Below are 8,365 nucleotides of genomic sequence, written 5' to 3'. Positions count from 1 at the left end.
CACATTCCAAAAACATGCTAGGTTAATTGGTGATTCCAAATTGTCCATAGGTATGAATGTGAGTGTGAATGGTTGTTTGTCTATATGTGCCCTGTGATTGGCTGGCGACCAGTGTTGCAATTTGAAGCTGGTTTTGACTGAGATGGAGGGAGCAGGGATCAAACCGCCAACCTTCCAGTTTCTGGATGACCTGCTTTATCTCCTGAGCCACAGCCACCCAAACTTAATACCTAATACTACTGTAAAGTGATAAAGCTGAATCCTGAAACGAGTTGCCCGATCTTGAAATAAGCCTAAATCCATCTTAAATGCAAAAAAGTGCTCGCCAAATGTAAGAGAATCCTAAAAATAACTAGTGAAATGATATGCCTATGCAGCTAGTTCATTTTATTTCGTAAAAACATCATAGGCTGCACGGTGGACGAGTGGTTAGCACGCAGGCCACACAGCTAGAAGACCAAAGTTCGATTTCACCCTCGGCCATCTCTGTTTGGAGTTTGCATGTTCTCCCCGTGCATGCGTGGGTTTTCTCCGGGTACTCCGGTTTCCTCCCACATTCCAAAAACATGCTAGGTTAATTGGTGACTCCAAATTGTCCATAGGTATGAATGTGAGTGTGAATGGTTGTTTGTCTATATGTGCCCTGTGATTGGCTGGCCACCAGTCCAGGGTGTACCCCAGCTGGGATATGCTCCAGCACCCCCGCAATAAGCTGTAGAAAATTAATGAATGAATGAAAACATCCTAAATTAAGTTTTCTATGTCGAGAATTAAACAGGACCTTTAAGCTGAAAATACTTATTTTCAGAATAAAATACTTACATACTTACATACAACCAATAAAAAGTGAAATATTATTATTCATTCATTTTCTACCGCTTTTCCTCATGAGGGTCGCGGGGGTGCTGGAGCCTATCCCAGCTGTCTTCGGGCGAGAGGCGGGGTGAAATATTATTAAAATAAGTAAAAATGACATGACAGTCATCTATTTTAATATTTCTGAACTAGACAAAAAGTAATCCCTCATTGTAAAATGAAAGTTCTAATATAAAGTCAATAAGTAAATAACACTTCGGACTAGGGAATGTATCTAACTTGTCTAAAATCCAACTTGGCAAGTGGCAAATCATTTGCAGTGCACAAGTAAGACATGACAAGATATGGCGGCCACCATGCGTGTAATGACAGTGAAATATGACGACCTCTATATGGAGCAAGGTCGGAAGCAAGCTTACCGCTGACAGATGTGAACTATGGAAATGTGCAGGATGGTTATTTAGGTAACCAGTACCTACTGAAGTGTCTCGTGAGTACATAAAGCAAGAAGAGGTCTGATTGCTGTTCTTCCACAAACAACACTCACTGTCACCATCGCTCCTCCCGAGCGCGACGATGGGGGATTTGTGACCTGAGACGGCACACGTCTTTTCCACCCCGATGATTCCACCTCAAGAAACAGCTGAGATGACAGTCAGTCATTCAATCAGCGTATTGATTTTTCCCGCCGCTGACCATCTTTCATGGTGACACGCACACCCAATTGGAGACTTTTTCAATCACATCCTGTGACACGGGTGACGTATTATAGCACCCTAAAATACAGCCCACCCTCCGGGCTGATCCCATTACCGGACTGCACTGGCTTTTGACCTTTGCGGCCTTGATGCGGTCTTCACTCTGCAACGTTATTTCCTCCTTCATCAGTTCATCAGCTAACCAAGATGGCGTCCTTTGCTCACCAATACAAATACAAACATCCTAAATAAACTGCTTCACATAAACACACACGGCAATTAATGCAAGCTAAAACATCACCCACTGATCCTTTCACATCCTAACCCCGTGTGAGGCCGCATGGGAACCATTGGAAGCATCAGATGTTCATTAGGTTGCTCCGCGGTGCAACATATGAGGGCAGCAGGCTGTTTTTTGCTCATTAATGCTCTGCAACACAGACTGAGACCATTCATCACGGAGCCACCCTGTTGTGTACCCATACTGTGACACTTATGTCATTGCTACATTATCACCAAAACCTCCACAGTCTAAAGAATTTAGACCGTATAAAATAGACAGAGTGACTTTTGACATAATCTATACACTGTCACTCTGCACTTGGAATAGATGTCATATAACACATACAACAATGTAACATGAAGGAGTGGAACAGGAAGACAAAAACATTAGCAACACTGGCATAGCGTGCTAACATTACACTCACATTTGAAGAGTCTTGAACCAGTCATGATGTGCTATACATATCACTATATTGACACTTACTATGGTACCCATTATGTCATTGGATGGTCATATCACCTCGTACTTGGGTAGGAGGTACATTATTAAAAAAAAAAAAACCCAAAAAAACTTAAACTGTATTATGGAAAGCAGGAAGTGAACAAATGTAACAGTTACTGATTGTAAAAGTACCAGATGGAGGGGTAGGATTTAATAAGCTTTGCTTCTTCCTACTCCTTTTGGACATGTGGAACTGTGAACTGATTATGTGATGCATTCAATTGTAATCTGATGCATGTTCAAATGAAATAAAACCATTACCATTACCATTACATTTTAACATCAGCGTCATGCTAGGTCACAGGCTCTTCAGCCGCTTTGTTGTGCTCGAATATTATTTTAACATACACACATTGAAAATGCATGTCTTTGTAATGAGTTCAAAAAATTCGTGTGAGACAATGAATGCATCCTGGCTGAGTTCTAACTGGTGATTGGATGGGCAAAAAATGGTAATGGTAATGGTTTTATTTCATTTGAACATGCATCAGATTACAATTGAGTGCATCACATAATCAGTTCACAGTTCCACATGTCCAAAAGGAGTAGGAAGAAGCAAAGCTTATTAAATCCTACCCCTCCATCTGGTACTTTTACAATCAGTAACTGTTACATTTGTTCACTTCACATAATACAGTTTAAGGTTTTTTTATTTTTTATTTTAATAATGTACCTTGTACTGAAGTACGAGGTGATATGACCATCCAATGACATTATGTGTACCATAGTAAGTGTCAATATAGTGATATGTATAGCACATCATGACTGGTTCAAGACTCTTCATCCTTGTATTTAGCAAACATCAACTGCTTGTATTGTTTCTTGAATTGGCTCATCGTTGTGCATTGTTTGAGGGTCTTACTCAATCCATTCCATAGTTTGATTCCACATACTGAAATGCTATGGCTAGCATAACATAGTCCTAGCATATAAGTGTTTCAAATGTAGTTCTTCCCTGAGATCATATTTCTCCTCTCTTGTAGAGAAGTATTGGATGACATTTTTAGGTAATTGGTTATTTTTAGCCTTATGCATTATTTCAGCTGTTTGAAGATTAAGATTAAAAATGAATTAGAAATCATTTAATAAAATACATATACATACATACACATACATTTATGTAAGTTTACTTCCAATACTAGCAAGTCTTTTCCTATCTGAACTACTTTGATACCCCAAAATTCCCTGAGTCTGAGACTAGAAGGACACATATTAATATCACATCATTAAAAGTCCTAGTCTTATATGTCCTAGAAAGATACACAAAGCTCTTAGCATGTTCTTCACCTTGCTTTTATTTATAGAGGAATGCTATTCTGTGCTCCTTTTTACAAGCAGCAAAACCACTCGGGCATTTTCCAAAGCTCGTCCCTTTATGGTCCCCCAGCAGGCCCATGTAAAGTGGCCTAGGTGACCCCTCTGTGACAGGGGCGCGTTTATGCCTTTAAGAATCCCTTCAGCCTGCTGCCCATAAAGAGGGAAAATACACACGGTTGCCTCTCGTGCACGCCCGTCCGTCACGAGGCCGAGCGCTGGAGGGCATGGCCGCGAGTACCTTCAGCACTAAAAGATGAAATATGTTGTGCATGCGGTCGTTTATTCTGCGCCGTTTACGACACCGAAGGGACGGCGACTGGCTGCCTGAGGTGTTTGCTAATCATGCTGGGGATAAGAGTAGATGTGTTTGTGTCTATGTGTTTATTTTTAAAATGCCATCATATGCCATCGCCGGCTACATTTGTCACATTTGCCTTTATGTACGTCCCACAGCATCCGTATTCTTTTAGTCTGCCTTGTCATGTGCACAGGATTTACTGCTCTGCATTCACTGCAAATACTGTATTTCATATGCAAAGTTGGGCCACAACATAACGCCAACATACAGTTTAGATGGAGACTTTTATTAAAGACCCTCTGTTAAAGGCAATTACAGTAAAATGTTAGCTAGGCACAGTGGATGGATGGTTAGCGTGGAGACCAAACACCCAGGAGATCCAAGTTTGATTCCATCTCTGTGTGGGTTTTCTCCAGGTACTCCGGTTTCCTCCCACATTCCAAAAACATGCTAGGTTAATTGGTGACTCCAAATTGTCCATAGGTATGAATGTGAGTGTGAATGGTTGTTTGTCTATATGTGCCCTGTGATTGGCTGGCCACCAGTCCAGGGTGTACCCCGCCTCTTGCCCGAAGACAGCTGGGATAGGCTCCAGCATGCCTGCGACCCTCATGAGGATAAACAGTATAGAAAATGAACGACTGAATATTAGCAAGTATCAGGAATGTAAACATTATTATTACTATTTATTAAATTAACACAAATAAAGGGGAATTTACAGATATGAAAGTAAAAATTTGAGCAAAAGGGAATTCACAGGAATTAGAAGACAAAAAAAAAATCACACAAATAAAGAAAAATGCTACCGGAATGGGATAAACAAAACAAAACAAAACAAAAAAATGCGATTACAATGGAATATACTGGAAGTACAGAAAATTCATTCAATCATTTTCTACCGTGAGGGTTGCGGGGGTTGCTGGAGCCTATCCCAGCTGTCTTTGGGCGAGAGACGGGGTACACCCTGGACTGGTCGCCAGCCAATCACAGGGCACATATAGACAAACAACCATTCACACTCACATTCATACCTATGGACAATTTGGAGTCACCAATTAACCTAGCATGTTTTTGGAATGAGGGAGGAAACCGGAGTACCCGGAGAAAACCAAGTACAGAAAATAAATAATACAAACCGAGGCAACTGACAGAAAATATAATGTGTACATAAGACGATGTTTTCATCTGTCAATACATTGCTGTTCGAAAATGTCTTCCTCACTCTATTGTGTTTTTTTCAAACATTAAGACAGCTGGGATAGGCTCCAGCACCCCTGCGACCCTTGTGAGGATAAGCAGTAGAAAATGAATGAATATCTACATAGATATCAGTGGAGCCCCCATTTGTTTTTTTAAACAATTGTTTACCATTGGGGCGGCATGGCGGTCAAGTGGTCTCCTTAAGGAGACCAGGGTTCAATTCCACCTTCGGCCATCTCTGTGTGGAGTTTGCATGTTCTCCCCGTGCATGTGTGGGTTTTCTCCGGGTACTCCGGTTTCCTCCCACATTCCAAAAACATGCTAGGTTAATTGGTGACTCCAAATTGTCCATAGGTATGAATGTGAGTGTGAATGGTTGTTTGTCTATATGTACCCTGTGATTGGCTGGCCACCAGTCCAGGGTGTGTCCCGCCTCTCGCCCGCAGACAGCTGGGATAGGCTCCAGCACCCCTGCGACCCTTGTGAGGAAAAGCTGTAGAAAATGAATGAATGAATGAATGTTTACCATTGGGGTGGCATGGCGGTTAAGTGGTTAGCCACAGACCTAACAGCTAGGAGACCAGGGTTCAATTCGGCCATCTCTGTGTGGAGTTTGCATGTTCTCCCTGTGCATGCGTGGGTTTTCTCACACATTCCAAAAACATGCTAGGTTAATTGGCGACTCCAAATTGTCCATAGGTATGAATGTGAGTGTGAATGGTTGTTTGTCTATATGTGCCCTGTGATTGGCTGGCCACCAGTCCAGGGTGTACACTACCAGCATAGGCTCCAGCACCCCCGTGACCCTCGTGAGGAAAAAGCAGTAGAAAATGAATGAATGAATGTTTCCCATTGGAAATCGAACATTTTGTGGCCAAAATAAAGCCTTCAGTAACTCCACAGGCAATGTTTTAAACCGCATTTGGACCTTATAAAGTGCAACATAGAGTGTTAGTGTTGTAGAATGTGATCTTGCTTGTGCTTCTCATGCTCCAGTATTTATTAGCCTCTTCTCCAGCCAGCCAAATGTGCTCGCTGCCATGCATTACGTAAATGAGCAGCACAGTTGCGGAATGCAGTTGTCATTGACTTTGTGAATTTGTGTTGTTGCCCAGATGAGACAGCCTTTGGAAGAAATCAGTTCTCAGTGCTCTTAATTCTCCCTCATCACATTTGCATGCTACATCAGCTCTAACTAGCTTAAAGCTCCCCGTTGCGTTAGTTTTTTTTTTTTTTTTTCTGAATCAGCCATTTGTAGCTCTAAAACACATCTTCACCTGATGCTTATTCATCTCAGTACTGCAGAATTTTCTTGTCTTTTTGTTTCACCACAGCAAATAGAAGGCTTGAGCGTTATGGAGGATGGAAGCGCCATTATTATGCTGCCAAGGACACCTCTGCGGGGTGAAAAATGTTCCTGGCATTGGAGCACTTCTCACTATTTGTGCAAGTTTCTCTGCTTGCTTCACTTCTATCTGAAAAGACTCTCAGCGAGGTCACAAAAGATGATGTATTTGCTATTTACCGACCAAAAAGTCTTTAAAGGTGGCAGATTGTGTGGCTTTAGTTGTGCTGAGCTGATTTATTCATAGAAAAAATACCAAATGATGCTCTTAAGCGTTGTTTATTCTATACAGTTCCACCTCTGGTTCTGGTCAATAGCGATATCATGTGATTGGTGCGATTTTTACATTTCTTTGTGTAAAGTTTGCTGTACACCAGAGGGTGGAAATATGTCAAAACATGCATCCCTACTCAGTTGCTTGTGTTATTATTGTTTTTTCTGTCGCTGTTATTAAAACCAAAACATTGGCTACAAAACACGTACTGTAACTTTCCGCTGTTTAGCCAATTACTACATAATTTGGTATGCCTTTTTAGGGGACTGATAAGCACATGTGTGTAAAATTTGATCAACATTGGGTGAAAAACATGGCCACCACCAAGCAAAATGCGACAATTGTCATTTCCAATCAACTATGTAATTCAAAGCATATATTCTAATGCATGCATGTGTTCCTCCCTTAATAATATAAATGGCGGAATGGATGTTTTACTGCAAATTAAGAGGGTTTAAATGTTTCCTGCTAAAAAAAAAAAAAAAAAAAAAAATCACGCTTTACGCTGAGGCCTCGGGGCTAAAACGGCCTATCGATCAGGTGTGGATTAGGCCGGGATTTTCAGATGCGATCAATATGAGGTCAGCGAGAAGCGTCAATCTGTTAGCATGTGGCCGCCGTGTTTGAAATCGACCTGTTCCCCGATGGTGGCTGATAAACATGGATGGCCGCACCGCCTCAGGAAGAATATTTGGGGCAGAGGGGTGTCAAATAATAGATCATGTAATGTAATACAAGTATCATAGATGGGGCAGTATAAATAAAGTAAAAGGTAGGATTTCTTGTTCAGAGACTAGATAGGATGATACATGAAAATGAATTTAATAAGAAGAATTTTAACAGCTTCAATATATACAGTATATTCGTATGTTCAATATAAGGCAGGCCACACAGCTAGGAGACCCGGGTTCGATCCCCACTCAGGCATCTCTGTGTGGAGTTTGCATGTTCTCCCCGTGTGCATGAGTTTTCTCCGGGTACTCCGGTTTCCTCCCACATTCCAAAAACATGCTAGGTTAATTGGTGACTCCAAATTGTCCATAGGTATGAATGTGAGTGTGAATGGTTGTTTGTCTATATGTGCCCTGTGATTGGCTGGCGACCAGTCCAGGGTGTACCCCGCCTCTCGCCCAAATGGGATAGGCTCCAGCATGCCCTGTTCAATATATTGTCTCGCGCCTCCAAACTGGAAGGAAGTGGGTAGTAGCTTGCAATATACTGTCACATAATTTTAATATTTTTGTCTTTTCATTGTACTTAAAAGTAATGCCGTCTTTTCTCATAGACCCAATATCGTGGGTCATCTTGTCTCGTGAAGTGTCTTGTGACGCCATAAGTAAAGAGAGAACTTTAGGAGCATTTTACCATATCTTATGCATCATTAGCTACGCTAATATGAGGTCATGTTAGGTAAAGCTCAGTTTTGATTGACACTGTCATTCATCCATCCATCTTTTTACTATGCTGCTTATCCTCACTAGGGTAACGGAGCCTATCTCAGCTGTATTCGGGTGACAGGTGGGGCACACCCTGGACTGGTCGCCAGCCAATCACAGGGCACATATAGACAAACAACCATTCACACTCAGTGTTGGGATAGGCTCCAGCACCCCTACGACCCTTGTGAGGATAA

The 8,365-nt window shown here is 41.7% G+C and overlaps 1 protein-coding gene across 2 annotated transcripts in view; it reads left to right on the top strand.

Moving 5' to 3' along the window:
* The window catches only part of LOC131105031 (mannosyl-oligosaccharide 1,2-alpha-mannosidase IC), a 163,352-nt gene that overhangs the window by 61,118 nt on the left and 93,869 nt on the right, over positions 1-8,365 (top strand). The window lies entirely within an intron of this gene.

The sequence above is a fragment of the Doryrhamphus excisus genome, chromosome 17 (assembly GCF_030265055.1).
Source record: "Doryrhamphus excisus isolate RoL2022-K1 chromosome 17, RoL_Dexc_1.0, whole genome shotgun sequence".
Classification (NCBI taxonomy): Eukaryota; Metazoa; Chordata; class Actinopteri; order Syngnathiformes; family Syngnathidae; genus Doryrhamphus; species Doryrhamphus excisus.
The sequence above is the reverse complement of the archived record's forward strand: the minus strand, read 5'-3'. Positions and strand labels throughout refer to the sequence as shown.